The sequence below is a fragment of the Megalops cyprinoides genome, chromosome 19 (genome assembly GCF_013368585.1).
Source record: "Megalops cyprinoides isolate fMegCyp1 chromosome 19, fMegCyp1.pri, whole genome shotgun sequence".
NCBI lineage: Eukaryota > Metazoa > Chordata > Actinopteri > Elopiformes > Megalopidae > Megalops > Megalops cyprinoides.
Genome location: NC_050601.1, coordinates 13,655,168 through 13,677,165, shown reverse-complemented (window position 1 = coordinate 13,677,165; position 21,998 = coordinate 13,655,168). Strand labels below are relative to the sequence as shown.

The 21,998-nt window shown below is 49.4% G+C and overlaps 1 long non-coding RNA gene across 1 annotated transcript in view; it reads right to left on the bottom strand.

Moving 5' to 3' along the window:
- The window catches only part of LOC118794032, a 35,422-nt gene that overhangs the window by 5,243 nt on the left and 8,181 nt on the right, over nt 1-21,998 (bottom strand). The window contains exon 2 of the long non-coding RNA XR_005005722.1: nt 9,253-9,349. This is a non-coding gene — a long non-coding RNA (uncharacterized LOC118794032). The remainder of the gene's footprint in view (nt 1-9,252; nt 9,350-21,998) is intronic.

Sequence of the window (21,998 nt, the reverse complement as noted above, 5' to 3'; positions counted from 1 at the left end):
AAATGAGAGGTGTTAACACGCACACGTGAGGCCCGGTGTGTCCTTCCAGGGAGACAACACCCCCCACCCCCCCCGGGTCTATCGGCACGGCAGCACTGCTTGAAACTCCCCGCCCCCATGCAGAGCAAGCCCCCTGCAGAGAGGCCCCGAGCACCCCCCACACCCCCACACCCCGGGCCACATCCCATCACAAGGTCCACACTCCGGGAACATCACCAGGGCACGGCGGCGAACGGACAGCTTTCCCCGTCGCTTAGCAACACTGCCACCAAGAGGAAGGCACGGACATCATTGGCACGTGAACTGCGGACAGAGGATTTTTATTCCCACGGGTTACACATTTCTTACCGACAATGCAAAGGCTGTAAGTAACTGTATGTGGCACTCTGCAGGATGTGGGAGAGATACTGATTTGTTGATGTCACTGCTAAAGCAGTAAGGACACCTATGCAGCCTGCTGCCGTCTGCACAGAGACACTCTGCCTGGAACTGCACACCATGCGCACACCCGCTCGCACATGAGCACGCATGGAAACCAGCAGGCCCAAAGCCAAATCAAAGGAAGCACTGTGCAGAGAGGCCCTTTAACTCTAAAATGGATTTACTTTTTCACCGAGCGACAGAAAAAAAAATCCCTGTAAATCTCCACATTGAACTACAGACATTGAACTACGCTGCTCGTCTTCCCAGCCTAACGCACTACAACAAACTTGCCCAGCGTCAGCAACGGTTACTGCACTGCACTGTTCTGGAGAGAGCCACTGTCCCTCTGACAAGACCTGACCCATTCGGTTGTGCTTCTAATGTTCTTAATGTTAAATCCACAGCAACGATCTAACCCAAAAAGTACAGGTCACTTATGCAAGAACTGCAAGAGCCACCACTCTTGCCTTTGCTTAACTCTTCCAAATGGGAAGAAGGGACATCGCTCCTAAAATCCAATTAATTCCCATTTTCAGAGTCCCATTTTCCATGAAATGTTTACTTGCGATGTTTGTTTGTGACACTTTTGTCCCAAAACACCCCAATGAACTGTTTTACATTCTAATACGAAATTAAACTGGCAGACTCGATATAGCCTTGGGCAGCTAGGTGCTTTGTGTTTCCCTGGGCATAAAAGCTCATTTCACTGGAGGGCCCTCCCACCTCCCACTCTTTCAACCCCCCCCCCCCCCCCCCATACACACATCCCTGTACACACACACAAACACACACACACATATTTTTTTCCTCCTAACAGTTTTAATGATGAGCCAGTCCAGCCAGAATACGAGTCGCTGAATTTGCAAGATGCCATCTACATGAGGAAAATGAGGAGCAAGAAAGGGAGTGGATTCCTCAGGTCTGTTGTTTGAAAAGCCTTCTGGCAGAGACAACGAGACCTTTTCTTATTAAATAAGGAAACCTGTCATTTCCACACCCCAGCGCTGACAGGGAGGGTCAAACCCACGGGGCCATGCCTCCCACTATTCAAACTCTTCAAAGCCTCCTCACCAGGATAATACCCGGGAAAGGGAGGGAAAAAAAAAAACAAACGTCATCCAAGGCACCCGAGTGTTTCCACAGCTTCCGTTCCGTTCCATAATAGACTCTCAGTGACAGCAAAGCCAATTAAGATCTAGCCTTCGTTTAACTTGTCACACTGCCTTACTGACACGGAGAAGTGCACACTAAAGTGCGGCTGTTTATTTTGGAGAGCTGCGGGGATTTCGCGATTCGTTGGCCAATTCGCCCCATCGCTTTCCCGCGGACACACGCCGTCCAGGGCCCTACTGGCTCCGGGGCCAGGAATCGGGGCCAGGGAGCTCTGTCAGGATGGGTCCGCTTGGACTGCTTTCAGAAAAACCGTGGCGGTGAGGATTTAACCTGGAGCCTGCCTTCTGTTCGCTCCCGTTTTGCTTGTCGCTCCGCTCTCCACACGACACAGACTGACAGCTCTTTGCCACAGGGTTAAGCGCCGGCCGAACTTTTCAGGCGTTTCTAAGCAAGTGGCAAGAGTGAGAACATGCTGCGCAAGGCTTAAAACAGATGTTCAGGGCATGGCGGCATGCCTCACGTGTCCTGAAGCATTCCCAAGGGTCGCACCCTAAACTTACTGCCCGCCGCACAAACCCTGTGAGGAGGTCCTCATTTGTGTGGTCAGAGATATTAGCGCACCAAGGCAAAAGGGCCTTGGGGAATAAACACCTGCTTCCCATAAGCAGAGAGCTACATATACAACTGTAGAAACCCGTTATAGTTTCACATAAAAAATAAGCGGGTGGGAAAATGAAAAACGAGACCACATCTCTGAGGCCTTTTTGAATAGAAAGAGGTCTGTCGTGCGGATCTTCCCGCTTCACAATCACAAGCCTGGCTAATGTTACCCCGCCCCTTCCGCACGCCCCCCTTTCCACATCTCCTAGCCCCACTGCCTCCTGTCAGGCTTTCGCTCGGCTTGACCGAGCCACGCCAGGAAGGAGAACGAGCTGCGCAGGACAAGAACTGCAAGAGTTAAGCATCACTGAGAGCTCCTGGCTTCAAGGAGCCGTGCTGCTCTTTTCAAAGGAAAGGTAGGAAGCTAATAAGTTCATCGCTATCCGTCTGCTGTTCTTTATGCCAGGCCCTTTGTGCTCCCGCTTAATTTGGCCTCCCAATTACTTCCTTGCTTTCCTCACTTCTGCCGCTCCATTTCTCCTCACTGTATTAAAAATAAGTTATATCCTGAAGAAAAATAAATGCCTCCAGCCGCAGCTCCCGAATATACGTTCTGCAGATACGCTGACAGTAACAGACCAACGGGAGCTATGAAGGCGAAGACTTCACAAAGTGTGAAATAAAGATGAGAAACGTGATCACACACAGTTACGATGACTGATCTGGTATTATTTAATCACTGCAGCAGTACCTGCCGTGTTGAGCTGTGGATGTGTGTTGGTTGTGGTGGTCAAAATCTGGGGACTTGTGGTGGTCATGGTGTGGTCCAGGACTGGGGACTTATGGTAATTGTGTTGCGGTCAAGGTTTGGGTACTCATGGTCGTCGTGCTGTGGGATGCTGCCGTGCCCCTGAGGGTGTGGCAGACAGAGGGGTGCGGGAATTCCGCAGTGAGCTCACAGTCAAGGGCAGCGCCACCAGACAAGCTCCATCAGCGGCAAACGACCAAACCTCCAGCTCCGATTCCTGATGAACCTGCCCTCAAAAACGAAGATAGGGCCGAAATGAGGAGGCCTTTCAACTGATGGTAATCGCAATTCATGACAGTTAAGTGTAAGTACTGTTTCCCAATCTCATTCTTAAAGAGCACTTTATATAAGTCTGGGAAGAGGCGTTATCGCCTCTGGGATTTTAAATGTCAAGCAGATAAGGCTGTGGTGTCAGACGCATGCGACGCCCAGATGACATTTTGAAGCAACGCTCTCAAGTCAATACAGTCACTTGTTGCTCTTTTGGCTGTGTACTTCAGGAACATCGGCCTAGGCTCCGTTTCTTACTCTTCCAGCGAAAACACAAGAGAGAGAGAAAACCCTTTAAATTGCGCTAATAAATGAAGGTATCAACCTGCTAATCTACCGAGAATGACTGTAAAGGATCAAAGCCCTAATAGCACATTAACTTCGGGTTTTTCCATTTCCTTTCGTCCTAATCTGAACCAACAGAGAAATCAAGTCTGCTCCCGGAGACGAGAAGACCGTGACACGATATTGCACTGAAGTTTAAATGAAGGAATTACGGAGACAATAACGGGGGGGGAGTGGAGAGAGAGAGAGAGAGAATATAGAGAATGACAGAGACAAAATGGTGGCTGTCCTCCCACATCTTAATGGCAGAGACTACCTGGCCCTGTCCCTTTCTAATTAGGCATGTTAGAAGTTTTGCGGGGCGGAATTTTCCATCCTGACAACCGACTCTTTTCTCACTACACATCCGCAGACACCTACACGCTCAGACCAAACACACCCACCATCTGCAGAAGCACGGGCCCACAGCGAAAAGCTCCAGCTCCACGCTGCAGCCGCTCTTCTCGGTATTCTCCTAGCAAAAGAGCTGTTCCCAGGGAGACAGCAACAGGGAGGGAGAATGAGAGAGAGCGCACACCCGCGCCGACGCGCTCCAGGCATCGCTCTCACTTCCCTGTGGCGTATGAGGGGCAGACACAAACCCAGGTTCATAAGCGTAGCCCCACTTACATGCTTGGCGAGATTGACATGCAGATGTGACACCATCAGGGAAAGGTGGTGCGTTCTTTCCCTCACGCACTGACCTCAGATCAGCGTCAGCTGTTGGTTTTGATTATTGCCCAGTTGAAAATAGGAAAACATCCCATTACTCTCAGTGTCGCTTCGCACAATGCCCTTAATGTCGCTGCGTGATCACATAGCTTGGTTTCATTTCTGGTGACTCTGGTGATCGCATGGGGATTTCTACCCTATTACCTTCCTCATGGACTAAACCCCAGACCCAATCCTACACTGTCTGCTGATAGGCAAACTCTGGTTTGGGAGCTGTGCAGGTAAAAGGGATTAGCATAAGGTTAGAGCAAAATTAATTCTGGATCTGTTGCTATGGGCAGGAAGTACGCAGAGTTGAAAAAAGTTGAAGGAAAGGACAGAGCGACAGGGGAGCATGGAGATAGCAGAGTTTAAAAAAAAAAAAAAAAAAGACAGGGGACTAATCAGAGCCCAGACCCTCAAGCTCTGCAAGGGCTGAAGAGAAATAGAAATGAAATACAATCATTAACGGACATAAAAGTTAACAAGCAGCAAGTGCGGCAAGGCAAGCTGCCTGTGATGTTTTGAGGGGTTGCCCAGGCAACCGGAATTAGGCCCGGGGATAACAAGAGGGCCGAGAGACTGCGAGAACAGGTGACAAAGTGAGGAGAGGAGACAGGGAGACAGACAGCGCGAGCGGTCGAGAGAGAGAGAACGCCAAGCCCTGAAAAGGGCTCCCTTAAGTCAACTGGTACTAAGGCTGACAAACCCAATTGCACATAAAGGGGGGGGGGGAGGGAGGAGGAGGAGAGGAGACCTCACTACACAGAGGGGAGAGGAGAGGAGTGCTGGTAACACTGAGAGAGGAGAGGAGAGGTGATGGGTGGAGAGTACACGGAGGAGGAGAAGAGAGAAATGACCGCACATCTTCACCATGCTCGAGCTCGGTTGGGGGGGTTGCCAGGCAACAGGCAAGGATACTAGGTGGTTTTGCCATGAGGATGAATGTGTGTTCGTGACTGTGAATGTATGTGTGAGTGAGTGAAAGAGTGAGAGTGTGCATGCAGGTATGAGTGAGTGAAGGAGTGATAAGGGTTTTCCCTGCATATCTTAAACTACGGCAGACACTGTTTACTTGTACCGCTAATTCGGAAAATTGTCAAAAATGCCACCTATATCCCGTAATTCGACCAATATTTAAAATCGCCTTAACACAGTATTGTTGGATTGGTTTGACATGCATTTGTCTAACCAGAGAGGTAGTATGGGCTGGACTAGGGTCAGATTTCTCAATGTAATATTCATCTAAACAACAAGCTACTGAACAACACAGCTGATCTGGGGTCAGTGTTTATGGGCTCTCTCCACTTTCACCATGCAATTCAACAGGAAAGCTGAGCCTCTCTAAGAGAAAATAGCATAGCAGATTAGAGGCCTCAGTTAGCCGGCTTACAAACTAGTTAACCTGCATACTAAAACGTGTTAATTATTTTGTTGCAAGCTAACCAACTATACACAGTTTTCACTTCAGGGATGCAGGATAACTCAGTGAACATCACCTTTATATGCAGATTTTGCAGCCTGGCCAGGCAGCAATCCGTCAGCCAGTGTGCTGTCTCATTCAAGGTCACTGACTTGTAAATCAAATCCTGAGCAGCAAACGTGATGCTTCCGCAGCCTTGACCCAAACAGGGACAGGGAGACAGTGACAGCAAGGGGAAGAGCAAGGCAGAGAGTGATGGAGCAAGAGAGAGAGAGAGGGAGAGTGAGAAAGAGACCATAGTCAGCAGACTGCAGAACACACACGCGCACAGACACGCGCACAGACACGCGCACAGACACGCGCACGCACAGACACACGCGCACAGTCTGCAGGCCACAGGTAAGTGCCCCGGCTAGCAGATGCAGCCGGTTCTCAGGCTCCATCACACAGAAGAGGTGCTCACTGCCAGAGGGGTTAGTGCTCTCTTCAATCCGCCTCAGATCTTTAGCATCTGCTTGAGAACACAGCTGGGCACGGCACCTGTTACTCCCGTGCTCCATCGGCTTCTAATCGCAAGCTACCTCCAGGAGCAGGAGGGCCCCCGGCTCCGAGCGCTGGAGCTGCTGATGCTGCTGATACCGCACACAGCCGCACTGTGGCAGACCAGCGTGACCTGCAGCTTTCAGGCCATCTTCTCAATACATTACATTACATGCATTTAGCAGACGCTCTTATCCAGAGCCACTTACAGGACAATAGGACAGAAGTGCGTCCAATCAAGTTAAATCAGCAAGAGTGTCAGACCAGGCTAACAACGCTCACAGCCCAGTGACTGTGAGCATCACACCATTCAAGCCCCACCGCAAGTTAACCTGTGAGACCTGACTAGTCAACAGAAGCTTGGTGCACTATGACACATCAGTCACTGCAGTGCCTCTTTGCCACTGTGTTCACGAGAAAAGAAAAAGGCTGGTGGATTAAGACAGCTGATTGCACATGCCCGCTCGCTCGGCCTGACACAGAGTCTCTGTTCCACCGTACAAGCAGCGATGTGTCCTCCAGCCAGCCGAGGGGGGAGGGGGGGTGAGCGAGGGGTGGGGCGGGTGGGGCGTGTGCGGCGGCAGCAGCGTGCTCACGCGCGAGAGTTACGGTCTCCGGCAGATCCGGCCCGGCGTCAATTACCTGACGCGGCCGACCGAGAAGGGACAAGCCGCTGCTGGACTGGGGTGTCGGAAGGCCCCGGTCAGAACAGAGCCTGCGATTTAGCATCAACCTGCTGCCGGCTGTCCACCTGTCCCCTTCCTCTTCCTGTCCCCGATCATGTCCAATCATCTTCTTTAGGGTGTCTTTACTCAGAAACAACCCCACTCAGTTGTTTCAGGTGACACGGACACACACACACACACAGGTGACACAGTGGGATCTCTCTCCTCCTGTACAATGTGTGTACAAGGGCTCCCATGGATGTCTCCGTCACAAGGAGCACCTCCTTCTCCTCCCTTCAGCACCCCCTAACACCCACACATGCGAAATAAGTGTTTTACGCACTGGTCTGTGAGTGTTGTTAGCCTAGTCCAACACTGCTGTTCATTTAACATGAATGGATACACTTCTGTTCTATTGCGCTGGAAGTCGCTCTGGAGAAGAGCATCTGTTTAATTCTCGTAATGTAATGTAATGCAACTAAAGACATGCTTTCGTCCACTAAGGCAATATCAAAGAACACACTGGGGGTGGCCTTCTAAATGTGGCATGTTAGCAGACCTCACCGTCATCCATCATCATTTGGATGTGACACTTCACGCATGATGTATTGCTGAAATGAGTAATGTAAGCAGTAACACTAACTGGAAATAACAGTAAATAAGCTTTGTAGATGCAAATTACAATTAAAGTCAAACAAACTGGAGCAGGTACCATTGCACCTAGGTAAACACAATAAAAACTATGCAATACCCATAAGGTAATAAAGCATAAGGTATAGAATCCCTCTGTCATAAAAAACAAAATGAATACCAACATTTATGACTCCATTCTCAGGACATGAATACCAGCATTCACATCAAAGTAACAATTAATTTGGACCTCAGAAAGGTTCCAGAGCTGTTCATATTCCAGCATTGCTAGTTAACTCTTAAAAAAATGCTTGCATCTTGATTAAAGCTATTGAGAAGTGAATGGTGCTCCACATAAGCCAAGGTCCAGCCACACTGACGTACACTGTGCAACCCCCAGCCTTGAAGACAAGTAGAATCAACAAAACAACACGACAACAAACTCAAGCATTCAGCCGTTATTGCGCCGACACGCACCACAACCCTGACCCGGTCTTTCGGTTCTCCGGCCGGCGAGATAAAACACCTCTTTTAATTCCTGAAGGACCACTCACGCACCTCTAAATCCACAGCGGAGCACTGACGTCGTGCATTCAAACTGTGACTCACTCAGACACGTACACGCATTACACAGAGCCCTGCACATAATCAAACGCACGCACAGCACACAGGCCCACTTCTCCCCAGCTGTAAATTCAATGTGGTTCACACAGCGGGTCATTAGTCTATGGGGCACGGCAGCCTCTCTCAGGGACTCTGCTTAGGGGGTGACGTGACAGTGACCGTGAGTGAGGAGGAGGAGGGGCAGTAAATCGAATCATTCCCAGTCGCCGGGCTGGGGGAGGGAGATCCGGTTTCACTCCATTTCCTTAGCCCTGCTGCACAAAGGACACACCATCCAGTCCCCCCCCCCCCCCTTCCACTCACATCCATCTCCATCTGTCTCCCATCATCTCTCCCTCCCTTGCCTCGTACATCTTCCTTCCGCAGTTGTCATCTCTCGCTCTCTCTCCCCCGACTCCTCCTCGCCAGCTCTCACGTTAAAAAGCGCGATCCGGGCCGAGTGCTGCCTTTGGCTCTGACAGCGCCGGCAGCGCTAACGGCTTTCAGCTGCGCGTCAGCATCCACCGCCGCGCGCGCCTCTCTCCGTCGGCTCTCCCCCCCCCCCTCACCTTTCACCACTCCCAATGTCAGAACCTGGCTGCTTATGGACACACGCACGCTCTCGGGTACATTAAAGCCCGGTGCTTTATCTCAGACCCATCATTACAGCAGCCTGCCGAGGTGTCTGGAAACATCACCGTTCTAAAGTTCACTACTGCTTGCTGTTGCCGGCTCGCAGTTCTTTTAGTCAGAGTGGGGAAGAAAATGCTTATCCCAGCAGGCACTGATTGAAAAAGTGGTAAGTTTAAACACTGGCAGTTAGAACTATGCACTGGGCTGCTATTTTACATTTGCAGAAGGCTAAATACACATATTTTTTGCTCGCTGATCTCAAGACAGATCAAAGATAAATAATTCATGCTGTCAGCGACTGACTAACAGACAAGAATAACTTTTTTTTTTCTGCTTTCTGTACTGGTAGCTTGGTTGAGACCTGTGATACCTGTAAATGTACCCTGATTGGCTAGGCCTGGCAGTGGGTGGGAAGATGGTTCATGGCTCCTCCTCTCTTTCCTGAAGTGCTCCTTCCACTCTCGGTCCTCACATTCCCCCCCCCCCCCCCCCCCCCAGCATCTACTTACCCAGATCAAAGTCCCTCAGACATCTGTGTGGCTGGATGCAGCCAGCGCGGTGCCAGCTGTGCTTGCAGTCCGTCTGTGTGTCTGTGCGTCTGTCAAGCTGCAGGGAGAGGCAGAGGAGAGGTTTCTGTCACTCTTGATGCCATGAGTCTCTGCCAATCACAGAGAAGCTTGCCTTTCAGACATAACTCTATACTGTCCAAACCCCAGCAACTGCCAGTTAATAGCGCAGAGTGGCGTGTGTGTGTTTGTGCGTCTTCCCATGTCTCTCTGGGTAGTATAGACCAGGCGAGTCTGACCAGTAAGTCTGCATCTCCCCAGACTGTGGAGACATGAGCTTCAAACGCACCCAGCAGAAGTTATTCTCACCCTAGTGGGAGCCATTTCTGATGAAAACACGCCACAGCCTCCCAGACCCAGTTCCTCTCCGCTCGAGCGGTGGGAGAATCCCCCTCAACGAGATTAAAAATACAACCTGCATCATGCAACGAGCAGTTCTAGTTGAAATTCTGGCTGCAGCATCTCCAGTTACCCCTTAATCCCTGCAAGCTGAAGCTGGAGGTGCTGCCGCTGATCTGGATACAAATTCTGCATGAGAGCAGTGCAGGCACCCCCTACATCCCAGAAACAGCCCTGCCGTTGTAGGCAGAGCGTACTGACTTAACAAGCAAAAATACCTGCGTAAATAAGAAGGTATGAACACGCAGGGCTCGGCCTAAAAGTAGATTGAGAAAGTGTAAAGAGAGGGCCCCTCCGGCAGCGATTAGAAGGCAGCCTCACGAGGTCGCAGACCTACATTACGGGCCCCTCTGCTGATCAAGATTCCGTGTTCCGTTACACAGCCTCTGTGATCTCCCGCCCGGGCCTGAGGAGCTGCGATAGGAGCCGTCTCTCCTCCGCTTCTCTCTGTCTCTCCCCGCGTATCTCCCTCTCTCTCTGTATCTCCTTCTCTCAGAGATAGGGGTGGTCCGGCTTATCGGCGGCTCAGTTCGGTCGGGCCGGCGGACAGACAGGGCTCGGCCGGCCGCGGAGTAATTAGCTCCGACACCAGGAAATGAGAGCTGCCCGACTCGGGCAATCTGGCAATCAGGTTCAAAACCCCCGTGGCCCTGACCCCTGCCACTCAGCCTCCCACTGCAGCTCAACTCCCCCCCCCCCACCCCCGTTATCTCTGACACTGCACACAGACTTAAGGGAAAGGTCAGCTCTTTCCTCCGGGCTAGGGTCCGCGGTACAGACGTGCTACACTAAGGGGGCCGCGTTTCGGCTCCTAGCGGGATCTGATAAACACGGCCCTCATAACCTCCCGTTGTGGCCCCCATCACAGGGCGAGCGCTAGCGTCGGGCGGCCGGGACGCTGCTCGGAGATTGGGCTCAGAGAGGACACATGGCGGGAGAGATTGAGCCGGGCAGATCCCGCCCAATGCCAAATGACCCCTCTCAGCGCACAGCCTCCGCTCCGTGGACAGCAGAGAGGTGGAGGGGGGGGAAGAGACAGAAAACAGCATAAAAACGGAGGGGAGGCAGAGAGAAAACGGATGATGAGCGCGCGACGAGGATGAATGATGGGTCCGTGTTCCACCGGCTGATGAAAGAGGAGAGAACGGCAGCCCGAACAAAAGGAAGAAAGGGGGGGGGGGGGGGGGGGGGGAATTAAAAAAAACGACATAAGAGAGGCCCGGAGATGAATTGAGTGAAGGGAGGAAGGGGACAGACATGAGCAGACATGAAAAGGGACGTCAGCCATGGGGAGAAAGAGAATAAAAAAGGAGCAAGAGAAAAAAGGCTCCTTTCTGCACTCCAAACACCCTTGATTTTTTTTTTCCCCCAAGTAATATGACCCTCAGTCCCCTCCCAAAAGGCTGCACTAATGCTTGACTACGTGCTTAAAAAAAAAAAACAAAAAAACACTAAAACTGTGCAAGTGTCACATTTACATCATAATCATGGCCCAGGCTGGTCACAGCACGCAAACACAGTTCTGCACACGCAGTAATGTACGCCTCTCACACTGGAGCTCACAGAGAGAGAGAGGAACGCAGACAGAGAGATAGGAGGCCAGATAATGCGAGGGAGAGAGGGAGAGAGAGAGATTGAGAGAAAGAGAAAGAGAGAGAGAGGTAGTCTGGCTTCCAATCTGCGTCCCATGCATTTTATCTGAAATTGAAATCATGATTTGGATAGAAAATCACATTACCTATGATTCCCTTTGTAAGGTAGACATAAATACCTGTGCCGCAAGACCCATTCTGTGGCAGAAGGGGAGGGTCTGGGGGGTGCAGTGTAGCATAGTGGTACACTATGCTACGCTACACCTTACCAGCATGCTACACTACTGGGGGCGGCAGTGTAGCATAGGGGTAAGGTGCAGGGCTTGTAATGAAAAGTTTGCTGATTCGATTCCCTGATGGGGCATTGCTGCTGTAACCTTGGGCAAGGTACTTAACCCACAATTTCCTCAGTAAATGTCCAGCTGTATAAATGGATAACATGTAAAAACTGTAACGTATGTAAGTGGTTCTGGGTAAGAGCACCTGCTAAAGGACAATAATAACAACAACAATGATAATGCGTAACATGGGGGGGAGAAATTAGAGGGGTGTAACATGGAGTGAGAATAATTAGAGGGTTCAATATGGAGGGAGAGGGGCATGGGGAGAGGAACTGGAGGGAAAGTGGGAAGAAACCCCCTACTGCGACTCCTGTACGGACATATAAGTAGAGCATTCAGGATGGCGATCTACTTCCCGCTCAGGAATGAAGCCACACGGCTCAGTCTCCCATCCTCCCCCCCTCTCTCTCGCTATCTCGCGCCGCAGATGGTGGGGTGTCTCCCTCGGGACCGTTGCAGGTGTGCTGCTCCCTTTTACCTCCCTCTCCACATCAGAGAGAGGGTGCCAAACGTCCAGCAAATCCACTCAGAAAACCACTCTGCCGCTGCGCTTCTCACACGGAGCCGCGGAATGTGTGTGTGTGTATGTGTGCGTGTATCTCTCAATGTTTTCTGAAGTGTCCTGAATGTGTATGCAAACTTACCCCAGGAGGCTGGGCATGAGCCAGTGTTTACCGGAGTGCAGCTGCAGAAAAGAGGCCTAAATGCCATGCAAACGGTCCCCCCGTGGAGAGGAAGCATGTTGTGTGTGTGTCGAGGCTGGGGGGGCTTAGCTGCTGCTAACCAACACAACGTACAGCAGAACAAAAAAAAAAAAAAAAAAGGACCGCAATGGCTCATCCTCTCATCTTTAGCCCCAAAACAGCACCACTCCTCCCCGTACCATCCGCATCGGCACAGACGCACAACATTCAATCATTCCAAAAGGAAAGCCATTTCTCTCCCTCCAGAGGAGGAATGGAAAATGCCAAGGCGAGAGCTGATTATTATCACTCTTCCCTGGACTAACAGCAAAGAGAGGGGTGTGTGTGTGTGTATGTGTGTGTGTGTATATGTGTGTGTGTATGTGTGTGTGTGTATATGTGTGTGTGTATGTGTGTGTGTGTATATGTGTGTGTGTGTGTATGTGTGTATATGTGTGTGTGTGTGTGTGTGTATATGTATATGTGTGTGTATGTGTATATGTGTGTGTGTGTGTGTGTTAGGCGGACGGGGGGAGTCATGCTGATACACGAGGGCGAGAGAGGATGAGAGAGAGAGCGAGAGGGCCAGAGAGGGAGTTGGGGTTTTCCCCTTCCAGCCTTACACGCCGCAGATCAATGTCCTCCTCCTCTGCTCACTCTCCCACAGCTCCCCTTCACTTATGCCTTTGTTCCACTAAGGCTCCTGTTTGATTTGATCTTCCTGAAAAGAAGGGTGGGGTGCCGAGGGGCGCAGGGACCTATGAAATCCCACCCGAAACCTGCTGTGCACCTGCACGTCCTGTGATGCACCTGTCTGCCCCCATCCCGGCAGGAGCCGGCTGCAGACGCCAGAGCCACGTTTTGTGCAGGAAAAGAAGGCAACCTCATCCAAATGATCCAGTCCACAGCTGCCATGTCCTTACGGCTATTCCGCAGACTCAGGGTTAGGGCTACGGTCAGGGATGTCATATCCTTAGAGTAGCCTGGATGAGACTGCCTTTTCTGGATAGACCTTTGTCCCTGGTCAGTGATCCCCCTCTTCAGACAGCAGGCAGGATCGCAAATAAGCCCACAGGTAGAGGGAGAGCTACCTCGATCCTCCACTATGCTACCGTGACAGCAAAATCAAAGCCAAGGACAGGCGTTTTATCCACTAAGACAGAAATAAATGTGTACATCTGCAAACAAACATGTTAAGGGGGGAGAAATTCCTGTGACCTTGCAGTCAGGCAGGGTTTTAATAGGGACCTTAGTGCATCTTTGCATGGTTTCGTATAATCATACTGCCGACCCAGAACACTGAGGGAAGGGGTGGATCCTCTACATCTCAGTCCTTCCACTGTTCAGACAGAAGGGGTGGACCCCTATTTCAGAAGGAGGAATCCAGGGGATCCTTGAGTCATAGACAATTCCTGCTTCCAGGTTTCCTAGCGAAAATGTAAGTGGGAGAGCCTGACTCATGAAAACACTATGCAATTAAGCGGAGAAATCCAGGCTAGTCTGAGCAGTGTTTAGATTTCAGAACAGGCCAATTTTGCCATAAGAAAACAAACTCTGGGATGTAGCCTACTTATTTTCAGCCCAAATGCATTTGAAAACTGAACAAATAATACACACATAGTCAGATGAACACTCCTGAATGCTTAAAAAGTCAAACCTCAAAGGCTACTAATATAAACAAACATGCAAGGAGCTTTAATACGATGCCAGGATTGAGTCTGCATCTTTCGGAGATCAAAAGTTACGCAGTCTTCCAGCAGTCCCCGGGTGGTAGCGAAAGAACCTCCTCGTTCAATCTCGTCTCTGCAGCTAAGATACACAGCGACTTTTACTCCGGCAGACGCGGTCGCTCGTGGGTACGGCAGCGGCGGGCCTTCGCGGGTCTGGTTTCACAGGGACGGGGCCCGGCCCCCCGCCGCTGCGGATTCATTATGCAGACAGCGCCTCCGTTGCTGCTCCCGCTGCTGTTTGCCGCTGCTCCCAGATGAGGATCTCTGCGCGGCGGCGGCGGCGCTGCTGCTTATCCCCATACACACGCACATTCACATTCACACCCGTCACTCTCCGGGGCTATATATAGCGCCGCCATAGGGGTACCTCCGCCACAGGATGAATGGCTGTGAAAGAGGGCTCTGACACTAACTTAAACACCGAGAACCCACCCTGTTAATTCCGCAAGTAAAGACAGTTACAAACCCACTCCGCTATCCAATCCCCCGCATGGAACAAGCAGTGGTAATTAAACAGCGGTGACGCACGTGTTTTACAGCGAAACAAAGACAACTCGTTAAATCGCACGTGCGTCTCGTTTTCTTCTCGTACAGTACTGTTGTTACAGTACAACACCACAGTTCGGTTTTTACGTCCAATGACTTCCCCCTGATCACACGGAGCGCTTGACCACATTGACCACAAGCATCAATTATTAACATACAGCGAAGCAGCCTACATTACGGGCATGTCAATCCCTCAAAAGCATTTCTCAAAATTATGTTGAGTTTTCATCTATCAAACTAGAGGATCAAATCAACATGCTCGTATTGTCATTATTGTATATTCAACGCAATGGTAGTAAGACTACCTCAAGACAAATGCACGATTTAGCTATGTTCTTTTTTTATCAAAAGGCCAAAATACACGAGGAAGAAAGCTAACAATTATCTAGATATTTATTCATTTCTGCTGGTTAAAATATGAAATATTGTAAAGACAACTGTAGGAAATCTCTAAAAGGGCAAATGCACATTCCACATGAAGATAACTTCTATCATAGAGTGCAATTTAGGAAGTTTAAGCTCTCATAGATAAATGCAAGGTATATTGGTTTACAACTGGGTAAATCATTCTCAAATTATACAGCTAAAGGGCTAACACTACAACTGGCTACTGCGATGGTAGCAATGCACTGGTTTCCTTCTGATACTGAAAGAGCCTATTTAGCACTAACACCAGGGGTGAATGGCACCCAGTTCTGAAGGAACGTGACACTCAGAGCCCTGTGAAAGGGAGGAGAGCAGGGTAAGACAGAGGTGCACCAGGTTCATCTGCACTGCAATAGACATACTAATGGGATCTGAGGGGTGCAGGAGGGTGGGTGCAGGAGTCACATGGCGTTGAATCATGGGGGTGAGCATCTCCAGACTTGAAAAGCGGCTCAGCCCAACTCTACCGGCAGCCAAGAACAAAGACCCTGGTCGCCGAGGAAGCGCCAGATGTCACCAAGTACATCTTGGGTTTGGGCGGCCGAAAGCAGGGCGCTTTTGATGAGCTTTTGCCTCGCACGCCCCGGCTTTTATATCCGCTCGAGCGGGCAGGGCGGAGGCTAAACACGGCGGGGCGTGAGGCGCTGGGCCTGACCGGCCCGCTTGAAGGGGCAGATCAAAGCGCCCCCGGGAGGGTAACTCCTTTAGCGCCTCGGAGCCAAGACGCCTGATCGGAGAACAAAAGGAGATCGAGCCGAGGAGTATCGACAGCCACACCGAGATGCTGCGGAGAAACCCAATCAAACGCACTGGGTGCAGTAGTGTGTGACGATGCAGCAAAGCCATCTCAACAGCCCAAGCGCACAGGATCGACTTTACCTGCCTCAACACATGCACGAGAACCATGTGTGCATACACAAGCGGCAGCGGGGCAGCAGTGTAGCATAGTGGTAAGGAGCAGGACTTGTAACCTAAAGGTTGCTGGTCTGATTCCCCCCTGGGGCACTGCTGCTGTACCCTTGAGCAAGGTACCTAACCCAGAATTGCCTCAGTAAATATGCAGCTGTATAAATGGATAACATTGTAAAAACCTGTATGTAGCTGATGTAAGAGCGACTGCTAAATGCCAATAACTCAATGTAATATAACGCAAGCATGAACAGCCCGGCACAGACACGCACATACTCAAAAACTCATACGCGCAGGCACGCATGCACACATGCACTCATCTCTACGGCAGCAGCGCATTATAGGGAGCTCTTTGGGCCCTCTTCTCCTATAAGAAACAAAGATAGCGGGATCAAAGGTGTTACAGCGGCTGTAAGTGGCGTAGGAATCGCGGCGGTGTTAGGCTGCGGGGGGTCTGAAAGGCCGGCCTCCGTGATGGATAGGCTGGGAAAATAAAACAAAGTGAAGGAAAATAAAATGACACGCCCAGAGAGATAAGAATATGAAGCACTGAAACGGGCAGGCGGAGCGACAGAGATGCAGAGCAGAAGAGCAAGAACAGGAGGAACAAAGGAAAAAAGGCACTATCAGCAGTCGAATCAAAATGAAAAAACACCCAGCGTACTTTTATCTAGGTACATATGTATTCTACACATCAGAGTTTACGATCCTCATACAAAACAGCCCGGCTTTGCAAAACGAATGGTTTACGCTCCGGAACAAGAACGGAGCTAAAACAAAAAAAAAGCTGCAAATCTACTCCGCACTGAGAAAACCCTGGGGAACGCGTTTCCTGCACTTTCACATGTCTGTACTAATACCCTGCGAGTGTTTGAGCCCCAGGGCTTACTGGAGCACGGCTGGAGCACCACACAGCACTGCAGAGGGAGGGGCTGAGATTCACTCCCAACTCTATTACTATCTGTCTCTCTCTCTCCTGTTCTCCCCCAACTCCCCCTCTCCTGCTCTCCCCCATCTCCCCCTCTCCTGCTCTCTCCCATCTCCCTCTCTCCAGCTCTCCCCCATCTCTCTCTCTCCTGTTCTCCCCCATCTCCCTCTCTCCTGCTCTCCCCCATCTCCCCCTCTCCTGCTCTCTCCCATCTCCCCCTCTCCTGCTCTCTCCCATCTCCCCCTCTCCTGCTCTCTCCCATCTCTCTCTCTCCAGCTCTCCTCCATCTCTCTCTCCAGCTCTCCCCCATCTCTCTCTCTCCTGCTCTCTCCCATCTCCCCCTCTCCTGCTCTCTCCCATCTCCCTCTCTCCCATCTCCCTCTCTCCTGCTCTCTCCCATCTCCCCCTCTCCTGCTCTCTCCCATCTCCCCCTCTCCTGCTCTCTCCCATCTCCCCCTCTCCTGTTGTCTTCCCATTTTAATTCTCTGCTCACTCTCCAATGACTATTATTAATCTACCATTTTATTTAATTATTGTAATTAATTACTTGGCAGGCGCCTATAAGCTTGGTGACTTACAGTGCTTCTGGAGATACTTGTGCTGTAAAATGCAAGCCGCCAGGCAGCAAGAAGCTCACAGCTGTGGAGAGCAGAGAGGGACAGCCATGTGCCATTAATGTCCAGGTGCTGGTATTAGAGCGAGCTCCTCTTGAAGTGGCACCCCGACCTCTCGAGGTGGCAACAGCTCTCACAGCCACCAGGAGGGCAATGTCATCACCACTTTTGTCATTAGAGATGTGAGTTTCTAAATAATTGGAAATTCTAATCATATGCAGCCTGAATATTCAAATAATCAAATGCAATCCCACTTGCTTGAAATTCTTGTTTCTTCAGTGTTTCCAATACTGATACTGGGAAGACATGTTTTCACTCACACTTTGAAACATGAAATTTACTGTGAATTCATTTTCATACTTTATGCATGGCTCTTGAGAAAATTTGGTAAAAAAAAGCCTGAGAATAAACTGAAAATTCTGAAAATTTACTGAAAGTAAAACTGATTTTTTTCCCCCAGATTTTTGTATTAAGAAGGAAACATTGCAACACTGATCCAGGTAACTGATTATCAGTGCCACGGTCAAATTTCCTGTTTCACCTTCCCCCTCCCTGCACACTCCAGTCACACAGCAAGAGAGAGAAAATGTGCCAAATTATTTTTGTCATCCTCACAGGGACGACCCATGAAGTAAAGAGATGATCTGTCTAAAGGAATGACATACAGACCTGTCTCACGAGGTGTTAGAAGGACACATAACCGTGTTTATGTACACACACACACACACACACACAAATGACTCATACACTTCTATCTTTCATAAAGGTCAATGCATATCGGAGCCGGACTGACAAGACGCTGACCATAAGCGAGACGGCACGCTGTGTTTGGCTTTCCTGCGTCACAAACGGCCATCGCAACTCATCAAGAACCGGGATAAAAGCTTGGAATGAGCAACGTCAATGCGCTACCGCTGTTCCCACAGCAAAGCACCATCTGCCCCAGCGGCCAGCGCCGACCGGCGTAAGAGAAGCGCTTTTTTTGCTGTGAACGTTCACAGGACATAATGAGTAAATTATACAACGACAAAGCCGGGTTCAGAGGCCAGTCATATTTACGACGCCTGCGAAAAACAGCAAGGACGCACGCTATCAAACTAATATTAGCTTAATAGCATGACGCATTAGCATAATTCATTAGAACAGCAAACATTTCATAAGCTCGACTACAACCGTCGTGGGGGTTTCATCTGGACGGCCGGCTTTGTGAGGCGAGGCCGCGTTTTTCATCCCCGCGCCGCCGCGGACGCGCAATGGCGGGAGGTGAAAGCGGCTGCAGCCGCACGCAGACAGCGCTCACCCCTTCGCGGGGAGTGACCCCCGTGCCAGTAGGCAGGCCCATTATCCACGTTACTCGAGCGCTGCCGCCACCGCCAACCCCCCGCGCCGAGGCGATGCATATTCATCAACCTCATTACCGCACGAGCGGGGAAACGAGCAATATCCAAGGAATCCCCATCACTGTGTGCCCAGAGGGGCCGGGAATGAGAGGGAGGGAGAGAATGAGAGAGAGAGAATAAGAGAGAGGGGGAAACCAAACAGGAGGGGGCTAAAAGTAATATTCACCTCATTTTACAGCGCAGCTCACACAATGCCCCACAGTCACTGTGCAAAACCACACTCACACGGTTCACATATTGCCTAATCGGCTATGATGTGTGAAAACACTGTCAACATGACTAACAGAGGAGTCAGAAGGATAACACATGACGGATGTGCATATGTTGCATGTCAGTCCTGTCATACCCACAGGGTGTATTTTAAATGCACCCGATCTGAGGGAAAGATAGGAGCGCCTTAACCGAATCCAGACGTCTGCTTCTGCCACCTTTATCTGCGCCTTTCAGTTAGCCTGTATCTTTCTCGACCAATCAGCCGACCCGTTGCTGTGCGACACTTTACAATGTATGCTGCGGAGATACGGCTACTAATAATAATAATAATACAGTCTGGTTTGCTGCTTACTCATATAAATGCACAACCATCCCACCCCTGAGGGGACATCCATGGACTTGCAGAGACATCCCTCCCTCGTTGGATGCAGAACACAAGTTTGCTAATGTGAAGAAACACTATTCAAACGCTGCACACTCCGCCAGAACTGCTAACTGCTAACGGAGTCGACTGTTAACACAGTGAGCAACAGTATGAGTGTCGCCAATTTCAGCTTTTACCAACATTTCTGACAAATACTATCGAGGCAAAGATTGCTTTTCTTCTTTTAATGGAGTTTCACTATAAAGTCAAAGCAGCTGTGGGCACCGCACTGACCTCATGCCCCAAGAGCAGTCTGATTGCAGCAGTTATTCCAATCCTCAGGGCCAGTATAGAATTTCCTTTCATCCTTGAGAGTTCAGCTGCTACTGCTACTGTCCATCCGTAATGTAACAGAAAATCAGCAGGTGTTCATGACAAAGTTAGCTGGAAACCAAAGCACAAATTTATTCCAGCAATAGTGATGCTTTCCATTCTTTTGGAGTGGCTTCTTTATCTCCAATAGTGATACTAAACACAAGCTTGTGCGATGGTGAAGAAAATACTCCTTGGCTTGTGATGCAGGTACCATCGTGCATTTCGAGAATCCATTAGCAGCCTGAAGAGACTTTCTATTCCAAGACTTTGGAAAAGTGCAGCAAGATCAACATGCTAATTACTTTTGCGTTTACAAGTGGGATAAGGGTATGCCGTTCTTGCGTAAACAGCAGCAAGTCAAACAACAGGCCACTTCAGAAAATGTGCAGAGAGCAAAAAGGTCCAACAGTCCGGTCCAAATCTAGACACAGTGCCACTGTCAGATATGTTGCAAAAATGAGGCAATATTTTCAACATATATCTATAAAGATCTGCCATTAACATATAGTCAGTAGTCAGAGAGGAATCCAAGTGAAAGGTGTGAAAGAAACAAGGAGGCAGTGCAATAACAACCCCATATTAGCATTCAGCTTGTGTGGGATGCAAGCGCATGCTTTTTTAATAAAACGGACAAATACCCTGTTCACCTTCACACAGAAATATATGACCTGTATAAAAATTGGATCGGACAATGACAAAGCTGACAGCCTTCATAAAAGACATAACATTGTAGGGGAAACTGTTCAAGAAAAAAAAATACGGGATTAAACTGTCTGGTGATCTTTTCTGCTCCATGAACGTGCCCGGTTTACACGTACTCTGGCATCCCAGAGTCAATCGGAGACGCAAGGGACATGTGGAGAACTGATGTCGAACATGTGGCTTTTGGCGGTGGTGGGTGGATGACGATTCAAAGTTCAGCACCAGGAAGAAAACAAGAAGCGGAGCACACAAAAGCGAACTCACACGTTAACTTGTTTGTTTTGTGAAAAAAGAAACATTTGGACAGACAATACAGAAGGAGGACTGGTGGACCTCACTGAGGGGAAAAAAAAAAACATCTCATACCACATAATGCGATTAGGTTTTTGGAGCAGGATCGCAAAAACCATTGCTTGGCTCGAGATAAAATCAAATTACCACTATTTGTCTTTGTTTACTACTCGAAGGAAATAGCTATGAATCATGAACTAATTTTAAAATTGGAATCAGCGGGAGGAGCTGCTGAGTCTAATTTTTGAAAGTTATTTTCTTAGTGACATCACTGAGTTCTACCCAGATGACATTTCTTCAGTTTGAGGGGATACTGCAGTAGGTCAGCTCTCCTACAATATACTTTCTGGGAGATGTTTTCTGTTTACTTCCTTTCTCAATGGCCTCAATTTACCTCCATTTACACATCCAAAGTGTACCATTATGTAACCACAAATCCTTAGGTCACCTCACCACCTCCTCTCCACGCATGTTATCTCTTTCACAACAACACACCAGCAGGAGCACATAGTAAAGGACTTTTACACTTTCCTGGATTCAGCTGGTCCTCAAAACGGCCTGGGTTGCTTTTACATGTACAGACACTCTTGATACCCTCTCAGCTCACTTTCTGTGCCCCCCCCCCCCCAAAAGCACAAGTAGCACAAAGAATAAGCTTAAGAATATTTACTGCAACACTGTGAACCAGATAAAAAATTAATGCTTCCTCAACCACATCAGAAGGCACAGCACTTCTGAGCTAGATCCATTCACACTGGTGGATGTTTCAAATAAAGCAGTTATGGAGGTGATGTCTGTGGGTCAACCTCACCTCAACAGAGCTCGTGATATGATGAGGTTCAATACTGAGTAGGGGTGCTGTCCATCCTCACATGGTTGGCTGTTTCTGTACTGATATTGACACTCTGCTAACTACCAACTGACTTCCTCAACAAACACATTTAGATACATTTCAGATGAATCCATTACTGTCAAACCCCACCCGAATGTGAATGACATGCAATTTACTTGTAGCAAAATTAACTAGAATTTGGGTATTGGTAACAGGTGCCAAACATACAAATACAATAATGCACTTACACTATAAGAATCTATGAGAATATACTGTGCATGAAACTATCCAAAGAACACTTTTGAAAAGATGGAGTGATACAGAACAGCAATGGGGAAAATGCT